A 16,776-nucleotide genomic window follows, 5' to 3' on the forward strand; every position below is an offset into this window, starting at 1 on the left:
TACCATTTAAGGTTTAGATAAAATCGTTTTTTATTCCTGTTAATGGACTGAAGCAAAGCCCTTAAATTGTATTTCTTAAATGTAGGCATATATGGCCCTAGTTATAAAAAGTGTTTAAAGTATGGCCATTGATATATACTGCCACTTGAATGCACTTTTACCTTTTTCCCTGTGGACAAACATTCATAGAGGTGGATCTGGAAAACTGTGCCAGGTACAAGTTTCCATTTGTACATCTAACAATGTCACATGACATTCCCAGGGCTCCTATTCCCGCTGTGTGCCAGGAGGATACAGCCCCCGATACAAATGCATGTTTTTTCTTTCTCTCTGTGGGAAACCGTTTCTCCCATGATGGAATTTCTTCAGCAACACACCCACCAAATCTGGGGGACATCCATTCACCTTCTCAACCTGGAAGGAGAGAGGGACTTTCCAACTATATACAGGGTGAAAAGGGGATGGATTTTAGTTTACAAATATTTAGAAACATTAAAGGTTGTAGATGTTTGCAAACATATAAAACCGACCATGTGTTTTAACACCCACTTCATACCCCTTGAGTGAGATTTACTACCTCAGCTTTTTCCACACTCATGGTTGAGAAATCTGTGGCATTTACGACCTGTGAGGAGGTCTCTTGCACATTCCTGGCAGGTGTAAATGGAGTATTATTGGAATAGCTTCCAATAGCATATTTTTGTATCCTATGCTTTTAGAAAGAAACTGTATCAAACTTTGCATTTTTAGGATATTCAATATGTTAATGTTATAAATTGGGTTTCTGGTTAGCTAGGGTATGCACCTCGGCTAGGCAGAACCCACCACTCTAGTCAGGGAAATTAAGTTACACACCAAAGATAACCTGTGCTTAGCCCCTGGAAACTTTGCACAGAGCACTCAGGCTTATCGTCAGAGGTCATGACTCTCCTAAATGCTTTGTACATTTTGTGTGACTGGGAATTACCTTAAACATTAGACCTAATTTGCATACAAAGTCATTGCTCAGGTAGTACTCATTAGTAAGGCACAAAATGTCATATATCAGAAGAAAATGACTTTTTAAGAGATGCAAAATACTGTGCCCAATACATGAATGTCAAAGTAGTACTCTTTAATATGGGTCATGCAAGGTAATACTGAAGGCATCACAATACCTATAACCTCCATGGGCCTGGAATGTAGTTGGTTATGTGGAAGGAAACACATAAATCACAATCTAAAGCCTTCCAATATGTGGTACAGACCACTTGCGCTCCTATTAGGCTAACTGTGGGTATTTAGGTGAACTTTGGCCCAGGCTAGTGCACTCATGGGCAAGACATAGAACACGGGGAGGGCGTGCTCCCGTTCGGGTGGCAAATGGTAATCCCTGTGGTGACTAGAGCCTCTGTGGAAACCGCAGCACGTCATGCTGTTAGTATCCATAGGCCACCCAGGTATCGCCCAAATAAAGGGTGGGGGGCACATAACTCATGGGAAACCTCATGGGACCCCCTGCTAGTGATTCACAGCTTCAGCTGCCCGCAACTGAGCAGTGCAGCTGCCAAAAGCAGAGTACCTTCTGAGGTCCCCGAGGCCTCTCCAGACCTGGTGACATTGTCCTCCTCCCACAAAAATTAGTTTGGCAGCCCTGGGCAGCCGGGCCCGTGCTGTCAGTGAGTCTAACACCCTACACCGGGGGGTGGGTTGTTGGCACGTACCTCGCATGCCTAGTCCATTCGAGGTTCCTGAATAATGCATCAGAAGGCTCCATCAGGAATGGGAAAAGGGAGAGCCAGCACAGTGGTCTGGCTGTCAGGGCTCCTCTGAAGGGAGTTCTCGAAGTGCGGCGGTTGCGGAGTCCAATGGCTCAGGCTGCTTCACATCGCGGCCTCCTTTGCGGGGGGCACTGTTCCCAGGTCTCCATAGAGGCCTCTGTGAAAGTAGCTTGTTGACTCACGCATGCTCTGCTTAAGCAGCACGTGTCAAGCAAAATACAGCAGCAGGGATGCACAAACCGTGCCGCCGGACACCCTGGTGCACTCAGCACCGATGAAGGGAAACCAAGTGCTCACCCAGAGGGATGTTACAAGACTCTCTCCATGCACTGCATTGTCAAGTGGTGAGGAGAAAGGGTCAGCACTTCCCCGGAGTAGGGAGTAAATACAACACTTACCCTACACTGTTTTCAAGGCAAGTATTTCCAGATTCAGAAGCCCACAATAACCATTTTGACCCAGAGGCTCTGAGGGTGCAAGGACCAGTCAACAATCCCCAGGAGAACACTAGGGGTAGGTCCCAAAGCAAGCATGCAGGCCAGCACATCAAGGCAACAATGGTGGTGCCTCCTGACAGGGCCGCAGGGTCTGGTGACCCACAGTACAGGAGCAGCTGGCAGCAGGGCACCAAACAGAAAAGCAATCCAGTGAGTCCTCTGTGCAACCCAGCAGCAGCAGGTAGCAGGGCAACAACCGAAGATCCATCCGGATAAGTCCTTTTGCAGCTCAGCAGTCCTTCTGGTAGAGGTTCAGTCCCAGTTCCAAAGATGCTCTAAAAATCATGGTGTCTGGGCCCCTGTACATACACTCAAAAATTCATTTGTTCAGGGGTTGATGTCAAAGGTACCCTTTCATATGAAACACAACCCCCCTCCAACCCAGCCATGTCTCCAGATATCAGTAGGGGGTAATTATCCCATTGTTTGAGGGCAGGACAAAACTACTGACATGTAAGATGCAAAAGACCCTCCATCCCCTAGCCCAGGATGACTATCAGTATGCCGATGAATGCAGATGCCTCTTCTATCACACCTAGACCCTCCTGTGTTATGGCTGTCTAAAGAGTATACTCTAAGTTATAAGCACAGAGAAATACCCACTTTCTAAAAGGGGCATTCCTAAACTAGTGATGTAAAATCCAACTACAACAGTAATCAAGATTTCTCACTACTGTTCCAAACATGCCCTAGCTACTCCTCTCAGATCAGAAATTACCACTTAACCATAAATAAGGGGATTCACAATGCTTTCCTATGAGGTGTGCAGCACTGACAGTAGTGAAAAATGAAATATGCTGTTTGTCACTACTAGGGCATGTAAAACATAAAAGTACATGTCCTACCTTTTACATACACAGCACCCTGCCCATAGGGCTTTCTATGGCCTATCTTAGAGGTGACTTAGGTTTAGTAAAAAGGGAGCTTAGGCTTTGGCACGTAGTTTGAACTGCCAAGTCAAAGGGGCAGTAAACTGCACATGCAGGCACTGCAGTGGCAGGCCTGAGGCACATTTGAAATGCTACTTCTGTGCAAGGCGTAATCAAAGCTGCAGGCCCACTAGAAGCATTGAATTTGCAGGCCCTGGATATATGGTATACCACTTTACAAGGGATTCACAGGTAAATTAAATATGCCAAACAGGTGTTAGCCAATCATACCACAATTTAGGGGAGAGTGCACATGCACTTTAGCACCAATTAGCAGTGGTAAAGTGCCCATAGTCCTAAAGCCAACAAAAAAAGGGTCAGAAAAATAGAAGGAAAAGGGCAAACAATTTAGGGCTAACCCTGCAGAAAGTGCTATTTCAAACAGTAAAGCAAAGTAATTTACTGTTTTATTATCAATTGCTAAGGTAACTTTTATACCATCAATATTTATTTTGAAATTGCATTAGGTGTTTTTCAACATATCATTTTTCTCAGAGTATATAAGACTGGGTTTGTTGAACCTCATCACAGGTCATCTATTTTGAAAATAATGTTGACTATTAATGCACAGTGATAGTAATATAATATAGCTAGCATATCTTGCTATCTGTTCCAGATGTTTATATTTCTACAAAGAATTATTAATCTTTATGAATGTTTTCATTTTGTGGTGTCAACTTCATTTGTGGGATGATGAGCAATGGCATCTCATTTCAAATATTGTAATGACATAATGTATTTTAAGATATTATGAGTATGCTTTCCTAGAAAGAAATGGCTGTTTCTGGTAGTTAGAGAATGCAATATCTGAAAACCCTCAAACACAAATAATGTATGCCTCTCATTGAGCCTTTGTAGTTATAGTTACAGTAGTTAGGTGTCTGCTCTATACACTCTCTGAATTTATAAGGAGCTAAAATCTAGTAAATCCTCATATTTGTAGATTGTGATACAAACACTGGTGGTTGTCATAAGGTAAGAGTATTTATTTATTCATCAATTTATTCATGTGCTTAATAAATTGCCAATTGTCATACATAGCTATAAGCAATAGATTTTATAAGTGGTAGATGATGTTATCATATCTCCCCAAATCATTACCTATGCGAATGTAGAACTGTGTGTTATCAGTGTATAGATGGATAAGAATCCTGTACTGGTATACTTGCAAGAAAGGGGCTACAGATAGCAATTACATTGGAGTGAAGAAAGAGCAGAGCCTACGGGACACCAAACTGAGAACTACAAAGTGAGGATTGTGAGGGACCTATGCATATTTGTTTAGTATAATCTTGCTCAAAAGAACTGATACTTATGTAAAGCAGTTCTTGTAATCAAAAAACATTCTTTGTCTTTACAGGACTGTTAGAAATTGGGTCTCTAGTTGGCAGAGGTATGAACCCTGTCCAATCAGGGACCACAAACCTAGTCAGGGTAAGTTGCAACACAACCTATATTATCATGTGCTCACCCTCTTGCAGCTTGGCACAGACTGGCAGGCTTAACTTAGAAGGTAATGTGTAAAGTATTTGTGCAATAACTCATACAGGAACACAGTGAAAACACCACAAAATGTATTCCGCAGCAGTTTAGAAAAATATGTAATATTTATCAGAATAAAACAAGGCCAAAATGACAGGAATCCAATATGCACAAGTCTAGATATCACTTTTTAGCGTTTTTAGGTAAGTCTTAATCCATAGGAATCAATAGAGGTATCTTTTTAACACTAAGTACCTGGGATACGTCAAAAATAACAATGCAGAGGACCGTAGAGGTGGAGATATGTCAGAAAGTAAAGTGATGCATTGATTTTTCTGGCACAGCAGAGGTGATGCATCAATTCTTTCGTCTCGGGCAAGGTGATGTGTTGATTTCTGAGTAAGCAGCCTTGGCTCCTTACTGCAGTGTGGGGATCTTTTGATACCCAGGGACGATGCACTGAAACTCCAAAACAACCTGCAAGGATGAAACAGGTGCTGCCTCGATTTGGTAGGCAATGCGTTGATTTTTGCAGGTGTTGCATCGATTTACCAGTGCAATGGATTCTCTCTCTCTCTCTGGTGAAGTCTTTGATGGCCCTGAGACTTCTTAACAGGGTGAAAGCTCAGTACAATCCCCTGGAGATCACTTGTGGGGAAAGGCAAAGTCATTCCAGCAGAGTCAGGGAGCAGCAGGGCAACAAGCAAGAGATCAGCCGTTCCAGAAAAGCTGACCAAGGGAGTCATTTGGCCAGCACAGCAGTACTTCTGACAGAGTTCAGTTGCAGGTCCAGAAGTGTCTGATTTTAGGGTGTCATAGACCCAGTATGTATACCCAAATGTGCCTTTGAAGTACAGGAGACTTCAGAGTGGTTTTAAAGTGCACAAATTACCCTTTCAAACCAGTCCTGCCTGCCAGGAGATCTGTGGGGGGTTATCGGTCCTTTGTGTGGGGTCAGGCCTCTAGCCTTTGAAATGTAAGTGAGAGCCCCTCCACCCTTCCTGCCCAGGAAGACTCATTAGTATGCAGATGAATGTGTCCTGTGTTTATGGCTGTCTAGGTGGAATGTACAAGGGGAGCTGTCAGCCAGCACAGACCAGACGTGGATTGAAAACAGGCTGTAAGACACAGAGAGCAGTAAGTGCAGAGAAATGCCTACTTTCTAAAAGGGGTATTTCTAAAATTGTAATGTTAAATCCAACTTCAGAAGTAAGTAGGATTTCTCACTACCATACCAACCATACCAAACATGGCAATGCCACTCTTTCAGATCGGAAATTACCACTCAAAATGTATGTAAGGGAAATTCCAATGCTGGCCTCTCAGAGGATTCACAATAGTGTAAACGACTTTGGGAGTTTTTACAGTAAAAGGACATGAAAAACTTACAAGTACATGTTCTGCCTTATGGGCTACCTGGGGCCTACCTTACGGGTGACTTATATGTAAGAAAAAGGGAATTTAAGGCTTGGTAAGTAGTTTTAAATGTCAGGTCCAAGTGGCAGCGAAACTGCACACAAGGCCTTGCAATGGCCGGCTTGAGACATAGTTAAGGGGCTACTTATCTGAGTGGAGCAATCAGTGCTGCAAGCCCACTAGCAGCATTTAATTTACAGGCCCTGTAGACATATGGTGCACTCTACTAGGGGCTTATAAGTAAATTAAATATGCCAGTTGGGTATGAGCGGATGTTACCATGGTTAGGGGAGAGCGCACAAGCAGTTTAGCACTGGTCAGCAGTGGTGAAGTGTGTAGAGTCCTAAAACCAACAGAAATGAGGTCAGAAAAAATGGAGGGAGGCACACAAAAAAGTTGGGGGAAGACCACCCTAAGCCTGTCAGTTCTAACAAGTACAATGTAATTGTAACCAGGGTAGAGAGATTTAAGAGAGTCAAAAATCTTTGTTGGCCTTCAAATGTGGTTTTGAGTTCTTGTGTAATGGTAGCCAGAGCTGATATAAGCTCTCTCAATTGACAGACACCTAACAGAAGGCCATGTCATATCTGATTTAGTTTAATGTATTCTTATAGTTTATTTGTTATTCTTCCAGAACTTTTCAAAGGTATTGTGATATGGGATGACTATTGATCAGTACGTGAAGGTCTGTAGTGGCATTATTTAGACACATGGGATTATTGCATGTCTCAGTTGCCTTTTGACAGTGCCTAGTGAAAGGGAAGAATTTATCAGGGTGTTCCTTCCAGATGAAAGAGTAGGACTGGCTTTTTCCCCCCGAGTTGCAAGACCAGGATCCAGAGACATGTTCAGTGATTTGATCTTAGAAGTCACACTAGATTATTTCCTCCTCAGAGGCAGATTGAAGGTGGAGAAGGATCATTGTAGTAAGCAGGCAATGAGGTTGTTTGGTACAGAGAAGAGAGAAGATGGAGGGCTGTTTAGGATTAATTTGTGGATCTTTCTTATTTTGCTTTAAAGAATTGCATTTCATTGTGCCATGTAGCTCATGGTAAGCACAGTCATTGTATTTTTCAAAGTCTGATCTGAGACATGTCCTGATCGATGGATTGTTTGGTGAACGCACTCACATGTGATGAAATAATGAGGATTTATTTTTTTCTCTTTTTAGTTTTAATCCACTAATTTACTTTAAAGAACTTAGATGACCTATAAAGTGAAGGGAATCTGTACTAGGATGCCCTTTTGTATACGTTCATGTTAAATGAACTGTGATTGTTATCTATTATAATGTGACAGATCTGTTATGTGTTTGCTGGACAATGCAGATTCAAAAATAAATACCGAATTCAGTATTGTATGTATATGCTTATGTCCCTTTTATAAAAGGTTGTAGAAGTATTAACATAAAAAATATTGTAGCAAACTATGTGTACCTTAGAGATATGTTGTCAAGGTGTCTAGTGTATGTCTTATGTATATTATGCGATGAACATAATACTGATATCATTGGAGAGTCTTGTGCTGGGAAATACATTGTTGGGCTTTTTATTAGTCTAACCATTATCAAATGTTTCTTTTAATACATATTACATTTCATATTTTTCAAAGCAAGGTCTTTTGAGAGCATCAGGTAGCTTACATTATCTTTAATTTGTCTTAAAGCCAACCCATTACAATATTGCCTATCCCTAAAAACAACTGCTAAACCTTGATTGGCAGGGGCACACTCACTTTGGATTTTTCTGCCAATTATTTCGAAATATGTTCTTAATTCAGTATTATATTTGATCTCACATGTTTGTGTTTCAACAGTACTTTGCACAAATCTTTATGAACCAGTTAATTAAGACTAGAGGCCCAAACATTATACAGCCAATTAGCCAAATTATGATAAAATATGTTCTGTTGTTATGGATTAAACCTAAAGTACAATGCATGATAGGTGGTTTTTAATCACACTGAAATATCCTTAATAGCTAGAGTGCATCACAAGGAATACAGATTAAATCTTTTGGGGTTTTGAGGATGTACACATCATTACGTTTTCCATTTATATTAATTGACTCTTCATATTGAATATATGATGTCTTTACATTTCTACATTAGAGTAAGCACATGACATTGTTAATGGAAAAGTTAATATCCACTAAAAGCCTGTGTGGACTCTGCTGTCACAATCTGTATTTCACTAGACTTGGTGTTCCTGGAGATAATGGCACCCACCATTGAATTATGAGGTATAGGTATACTCATGAAGAGTAATGTATGACTGTCCTATTACTATATAATGTATTTCACTTTCCTGTTATCCTTTTTCTGAAGATTGAAGCAGCGTCAGTGTGAGGCACATTTTGCAAGAGAATATGCCATTACTATGAGCAGGTATGTGTAAAATATATGAACTTGTAGACGGGGTAAAGTAGACGCCAAAATGTATTTTGTTTCACATATCTATTAAATTCATGTTCCCTGTAACTCAGTTTCAGAAGAAACACAGCAACACTTCTTTAAATGTGTTTTTATGTATGAGAAATGACACTATGGGCTTCATTTCGAGTTTGACAGATGGAAAAGCCTGTCCGCCAATCTCCCAACAAGGTGGCTGCTACCTATGTGGCGACCTCCCCATCGGAGTCATCATGAGCTTCCTGCTAGGTCAGCGGGCGGAAACTTGAGTTTCTGCCCGCCGGCCTAGCGTTAAAGATGCTACGGCATTGTCTCCGGCTTGTAATCGAGCCGGCGGTAATGCTGTAGCCAGCAGGGTGCACAAACAACCTTGCATTATTCACTGTATGCAAAGCAGACAGAAAACATTGCTACGGTGCTAGGCGGGGGGCGCTGAACTGCCAATGACAAGTGCATGGGCAGTGCAGGCGCCCCCCTGCACCTGTCCTCTGCCAGCCTTTTCATGGCAGTGTTACCGCCATGAAAAGGCTGGTGGAGTACAAGGTTGTGATCCACAGGGCAGCGCTGCATGCAGTGCTGCAATGCCGGATTAGAATCTCCGCCACCTCCAGTTCTCCGGGATCATTTGAGGCATATTTTTTTTTTACCCGATTCAGAAAACTGGAACTTGTATGTGTGGAAAATGAATAATTGATGTTAGTGATTAGTGCAAATCTCACCGACATTTGTCTGGTTTTGTAGCTCTAGTAATGTGTGAAGCAAAGATTGTATGACTGTTGAAGTGCAGGATTAGGAAATTTATTAAATTCAGAACTTTTCTCCTGAGGTACTTATTTCTTCATAAGTTTTTTTCCCCTGAAATATCTCCACTTTCTAAACAAAGCCTATGATAATCTGCCATAACTATGCACTCGTCAAACGTTTCTGTAATACCTGCACCTCGAACTTTCAGGCAACAGATGAGGTTTCTGAACACCCACATAGTTATGACTTTGATCAACTATAACCATTTTGCAGCTCACATCCCCAGCCACCTCTGCATATCAGCAACGTATTTATGAGTGTTTGGTTTACACATACTTTCTGCAAATCATACATGTATGGCAGATATTTTCATCTTTGTAAATCACCACCTAGTTACACATACTTTAGTTAACCCTTTTTTCAGGCTTGAATCACATTTAGGTATGAGACACATGCATTAATCATGCACATTGCACATAATTGTTGACACGTTCATAGAACATTTACACTATTTCAGGGTTGAATGTTACCAACAAGCCTATTAGTGTGCAAAATACGTTCAAGTTTTAATTTATCCTATGACCATACGTTTATTTTGAATTCAGGATTCAGGTGTTTGAAAATCGTATCCAGAAGCATTTGAAATGTTGATTTACAAATAAGCGTGACCCTATAGATTTGTTTTTTCATTTGACAAGTATTCACATGACATTCCATGTTTAAGAAAAATCTTAGGCTCAGGGAGTGTGATACCCTCCTGTACAGGGTAAGGAAATGAATGGTCTCTGCAAGATTGAGTAATATATTTTTTTCTTTCTATAGAAAACCGTTTGGCCATGTCAGATGACCACCCAAGATTACTGGAGAAGGGTAACATTAGGAACAATCAAGATGTAATGTTCTTTTAAAGAGAAAAGTGAAATCTAACAGGGTTTCTATGAATTACATCGATGAGCTCTTGGATTTCCCTTAAGTTGTACATTTCTAGTCAATAAGAGTCACGTCTAGCATCTTTTGTATTACCACATCCAATAATCTCTGGTTCTATATTACCTTTTACACTATTATCATTGTATTGTGTTTGTTTCAAATAATGTTGAATTCCTTATTGTTTTCACTTTCACTGCTTACTTTGAAAGTTCATGATCACCACTCTTCTTGTGAGAAAAAATGCTATGTCTGTACTGTACAACAGTCCCTGACAAGCCTCACCTCTACTCAATTAAGCTGTACTACTCAGTATCTACTGGACAAAAGCCTGATTGGCTTCCATGTTTTAATCTCTTGATAGTCTTAAAGCAGATGTGGCATGTGGATGAATACTGTTCAGATACAAACTTGGCCTTCCCATTCGTTGTAAGATAATCTGACTTTGGCTACAAGCATGAATGTCATTTAGGGGTCAGCAGAGGTCACAACTGTGATCCCTGGATTGCAACTTACTACCCTTAATACTGCCTTTACTATCCCTGGCCTCAGAGATGGAGAATGTGTGACACAAACACAGGTACAGTTCTCCTGTATGGGCATAATGGCTCCATTCACCTTGGTTTTCATTATTATGCTAATAATGAATAATGGTCTATTGTTCAACATTAGTTTACTAACAAAATGGAACAGGGTAATTGGAGGTATGCAAAAATGAAAATGTTTTTAAATGTATGCTGTGTGCATAAGTGAGAGAGAGTATGTTTGTGTGAAAGAGCTTGTAAATGTGAGCACCTATGTGGGAGTGAGTGACAAGTAGTAAATTAGAATAACTGTGGGTGAAAATCAGTAAGTGAACATGAGTGAGCCATAGTAATTTAGAGCAAGTGTGAACTGCAAGTGAGAGTAATGAAATGCTTGCTAGTCTGCTATTGCCATGAGCATTCTGAATGTAATTATTAGCTTATAGAGGCAACCATGGCAGAAAGCTGTCACTGGCATACAAGAAGGTAACACTTGGCAACTGTGACACCTATGGCACCAGTGGAAAATGCTGGCATATACATAACAGAGGAAATTTCTGGTATGGGGCCACCCATGATAAAATGCTTCCAGGGGAAGAGTGAAGGTAACTATTGGCTTAAAGAAAGGCAACTGTAGCACTGGGGAGGGAATAACTATCACAAAATACTGAGCCTGACATACTAGAGGCAATTTTCGACATAAGGTTAATGTTAAAATGCAGGCACTGTTGTGTCTGTACTTTTGAACTTATGGAAGACCATGGCATATGGGGGACACTCATGACAATATGCTAGCCCTGGCACAATGGAGATACAGTTTAAGATAGGGGAGCACCTATAGAACAGTTTGAAAAAAGGTGGTCAACAACTAGAGAGGGTCAGGTTTTTTTGGCTTGACACTCCATGAAAGGATTTGAATATTTAATAGTGCCCTTTTTAGATCCTTTGCATTATGTATAAATTGTGCTTTTAAATTCACTATTGTACCCCATTTTCTAACAGTTTAGTTTTCTCAACCTGCCCGAGAGATAGTGGGATTCATTTGCTCAACCCACCTTAGAGATGGTGGGACTCACTTGCTTCGCTCGCTACAACTCAGGGCAAGTATTATTCCAACTAACTTTCAAAGATCATCGGCCATCACTGCAAGAACAGAAGACAAGCATTACCTTGTAAGCACAGGTTACTTTCTGCAGCTTCTGCTTGGACCAGAACATTATGTTTTCGGTGTTGTAAATGAATAAATTCAGCAGTGCAATGTATACTGTTCTGATTAAATAAAACAGATGAAGTACAAACCAAATATTCTTAAACGAGATGCTCCCATACTTCAATATTGTGAATACATGAAAAACGTGTTTAAATGAAACAAGTTCACCCCTGTGCTTCACACAAGTAATAATGCTTTGCAAATGATCATAAATGAAAAATGTATTAATAACACATAACTTAAACTAATAACATAGCTCAAATTCAATAGATGCTTTGTTTTGAATAATACATGTAAACAGCTATCTGTTTAAATCTTTTTTTCTATCTCTATCATTTATCAATACATTTCTCATTGCAGTATACATTAGGGGAACTATAAAAACATGACAGTATGTGGTATAAAAAATATGTTTCTAATGCTGTTTCGTGTTTTGTAAATCTATACCTTGCTGACGCTTTTTAGGATAAAGAAAATTAATGCAATTAACATATATAAATAACATGGAGACTTTAAACAAAAAGCCATATTTTAAAAGTAGTAGGCTTTCACAATTGTAAGTGTTAACTCTGTAAAAGAAAAGAAAAATGCATTCTGCAGTCTTTCAAACTCTGACCTAGGTCAGAAATTTGAAATGCTAATATTCAGATAAGCTGACATGCTGAGGAATGTATGATTCAATGGAAAATGTTAGCTTTCAACCTACCCATAGGCATAGTTTTAATAGAATATGATAATGTATTAAAATGTTTTTTTTTAAATATTCGTGAAATGTTTTGCATGAACAATGAAGCTTGTTAGTTTAGATGGGTGAGAAACCCATTACCTACTGGTGTGATGTAGAGGCCTAACCATGAACTGCAGTTATCTTATAGAAAGTGAATGGTGAGAACACATCTGTAACTTACAAAATGTTTCACATAATGTTTCATTGTAAGGTTTAATATCTGTGAGCCATTGTCCCTTGACTGTTTTGATGATGAAAGCTTTCCTGTTCCCATGATAACATAGAGCATTGACGGGATGGGCTGCCTTAAGGCTGCAACAACTTGTTTCAATTACAGATTTGAGAATGTTATAAATGTGTGTTTTCCCAGAGTAGTCAGGCAGATCCTGCACATTAACTTTGCAAAGGGCTCTGCAGAGAGTCTGGAATCCAGTAGATACTTCTCAGATATATTCTGAGAGACACTTTTATTTTACCTGCTCAAATCTATGTTGCTCTAAGACTCTGAGTTTCTTGAATATCTCTTTATGGGAAGGTCTGTTTTGATTAAAGATTTGAGGTTTTATGCTAAAGACTTTGGGGGTTATTACAACTTTGGAGGAGGTGTTAATCCGTCCCAAAAGTGACGGTAAAGTGACGGATATACCACCAGCTGTATTACGAGTTCCATAGGATATAATGGACTCGTAATACGGCTGGTGGTATATCCGTCACTTTACCGTCACTTTTGGGACGGATTAACACCTCCTCCAAAGTTGTAATAACCCCCTTGATGCTTTCACCTCTTGAATTTAAAGCTCTTTATGGGTTCTAACTGGTGCTTTCCTCTCATTCTCCATAGCTTAGAATGGGGATTTTTCCTTTATCGAAAATTTGTTATGCACTTAATCTGATACTGATGATTTATATCGATTACCAATTGATTGAGATTTTGTTGCTGAACAATAACGATTTACTTACTAAAAGATTTTAACTAAAGCTTTGTGAATCACACCAACTCTCATCCTTGACTCGTAAAGATGGAATGGAAAACTTTGATGTATTAGTTGATTTGATTTGCTGCTCTTGGTTAATCTCATCTATGAAAAAGGTCTTTTTGTCTGGGCCCAGATGAGAAAGCAAGGACTTTTTGTCCAGCAAAGTTGGTAAAATTAATACAGCAAACCAAATATTTAACTAAAGTGTCTGCTTTGCCAATCCTTTTCTGGTAAACACATTTTTTCAGCAAAACAAGGAGAAAGAATTAAAGTTCCCTTGACATAGCATGTCAACACTGTCATATAGTGGGAATCCAACATGTACACTTGGCTGTGTTGTATTGTTTTATAAATCATTCAGTTATTAAAGAATTCAGTAATGCCAGGTATTGTGATATAATCACTGCTATGGCCATTTGACATCACTTCCTGGGAAGAGCGTGGGGGCAAATCCCATATGCTGTTTCTTCCTAAAATGTCATTAATATCAAATGGTGCATGGTGTCACTTCTGCTACCTCTAGCATTTGGGTGAATCGATGCATATGGCTGCAAGTGGTTGTGTCAGGCTTTGAGGTGGGGCCAGGTCCCTACAATCAATGTTCTTACTCCTGTTATACAAAATCAGCTTCAGTGAACACAGCTTTACGGTTTCAGAGGGCCAAAGGTCAATTGCTCCTCTGAACATTAAGGTTGTTTTGACTTATGAACAGTGGTATAGTCAATGTGCCATGGGCCCGACTGCAAGGAAGTAAACTGGCCCCTTGGCCACTGTTTGACTGTGAAATACAGCAATAGTCAGGGTTCAGTAGCCCAGGTGTCACTGCTCCTGCTGCACCAGTGGAAGCTACGCCCCTGCTTAGTATATAAAAGTTAGCACAATAATACCCAGTCACAAATACCATTTGTGATGGGTAACTGCCAAATCGTGTACCCAATTTAAACTTCTGGAAACATTTGGGCATGATTGGCACTAAACAACTGAGAAACTCTTTTGTGCCTTTTAATAATGTATGTCCTCTGTTAGCACTTAGTTTTAATGTCAAGCTGTTGCTCCATTTAAACCGGCCACCAGAAAAAGCACAATAGGCATTCAACTTTAACTTGGTGCTAATGAAAAAATATGCCCAAAATCATTTGCACCCTTTTTTGCCAAAACCCTGTTATCTAAATACGGTTTTATGAAGACACATATTTGCTCAGCCTGTGGGGAGAGACTTCTCTTCCCTCTGGCATTCCAAAATTAGTTACGGAATCCTGCGAAATAGCAAGTGAAAGGTTGTATGTGTAAATAAACATTGCAATGCCAAGGCGAATTGCATACAGTGTTGTTGCTAGTTTGTGAGTTAATAGTGCTAGTTTAGGAGGTATTTTCTGCCTGATGCACGCACCACAGAACTTATACCAGGATCCTGATGTTACTAAGTGAATGTTCTGTGATCGAGAGACTGATGTCTTTCCGTCTTATCTTTGGGGAGCATCTGAGTCACTAAGGAGGGTATTTCATCTTCTGGTCCACCATTCATCTAATTCGTGCTTCATTCGGGTTTCCTGCGATCATGGTAAAGCAGGTGCTTTTTTCTGGCAGACCTGTACATATTTTCTGGATCATTACCCTGCTGGTGGAAAAGCCCGGGAAAATGACATTACTGTGTGATTTTTTTTTTTTTTTACTGATGACAATAATCGATGTAGAAATACATTTCAAGGAATCATGCCCTGGGTGAGGGTATTCATTTAGGTAGCACAATTTCTATGACGAACGTATTGACCGATGGAGAAAATGTGGGAATTGTTACAACTTATGACATTAATGAGAGAATTTAGTGGTGCAGTTGCGTGATTAGAGGAGTTTTCAAGAACCTGCCAGCATTCCTTCGATGATGTCATTATTTCAGGATGTTTCGGTGTGTATGGATTTGTGGGTTCATTTAATGGTGCCTCGCACTTTGAGGTGCCGTTCCAGAGTGATAATTCTTCCGGAAGCGTTTTAGAGGTTTGCACGACTCTAGTTTGTACATTTCCTCGATGGTTTGCTTAGGTTATTTGAGCTACTAGGTAAATTTCAGTTGATTATTGTAATATTGGCGTAATTTACTAGAATAGTGGAACTAAGGTGGCTAATTTGTGGCTTGACACAAATAATAATAAGGGACTTTCCTGGTTTATCGTGTAGGTGTGTGTTTTATACCTGCAATGTTAGGATTGGTTTTAATTAAACAGTGTTATTATCTTCATGATTTCTGACTCCACAATGGCCATTTTATAGGTTCAGAGCAATGCCTTAACATCTCACAACTGATCAGGACTAATTCATGGTCAATGAATGTGCAGCCATTCAAACAAGTCCATGGTCTACGGATGGATCTTTTAATTAGTTTATGTAGGCAATTCTGTGATGATTGTTTATTTGAGCAGTGTCATGTTAATTGTGCTATGCTACTGGCAGCTTCCAAGGCGTGGTTCCACACTTTTCCCATCACAACTTTAGAAATTGAAATATCATATTTCCCATCTTCCTGGTCAGTGTAATGCATTAATAGAGGGGTGTTCAATATTGATCCAGGAGGGATGGACCCATGCCATATTATTAGGATATTCACTGATTATGTGAAATATTTACATATTGATGATGGTATTTTAACGCATCTCATGTGAATATACTAAAACGCAGGCACGGATCTGTTCCATTCAGTCTACTTTTGACACCCCTGAGTTGACAATACCACACTTGTAATGTGTGTAAGCAACTCAGCAGAGCCAGTAGACAAAAGTTAATATATACATATATATATATATATATATATATATATATATATATACACACACATTATATATATATATATATATATATATATATATCCTGAGGCAAAAAATAATACAGAGAGCCACAGATTCCAAAATGGTGACGTTATGGATTGGTTGTGGGTTTTACTGCACTGGATCTAAATTAAGAGGAATCCTTGCCCTTTTGATATAAGGTGGTAAATCTAATTAAAGTTTACAAAACTGCATCTGCTATGTGCAATTGTTTTTGATATGTGTAGGTAAGAGTGCTTTTCAACAATATATTACTTTTTCCCGTTATCTTCCTTACACAAGATTATTAAAATCGCATGAAATCGGGTAAATTCATCTAAGCACCTCTAGTTGCGCATATAAACAGCACAAGAAA

At 39.7% G+C, this 16,776-nt stretch overlaps 1 protein-coding gene across 1 annotated transcript in view; it reads right to left on the minus strand.

The window, feature by feature from the left end:
- CRB1 (crumbs cell polarity complex component 1) overlaps nt 1-16,776 on the minus strand; it is an 829,565-nt gene that overhangs the window by 108,268 nt on the left and 704,521 nt on the right. The window lies entirely within an intron of this gene.

This window comes from Pleurodeles waltl, chromosome 4_2 (assembly GCF_031143425.1).
Source record: "Pleurodeles waltl isolate 20211129_DDA chromosome 4_2, aPleWal1.hap1.20221129, whole genome shotgun sequence".
Classification (NCBI taxonomy): Eukaryota; Metazoa; Chordata; class Amphibia; order Caudata; family Salamandridae; genus Pleurodeles; species Pleurodeles waltl.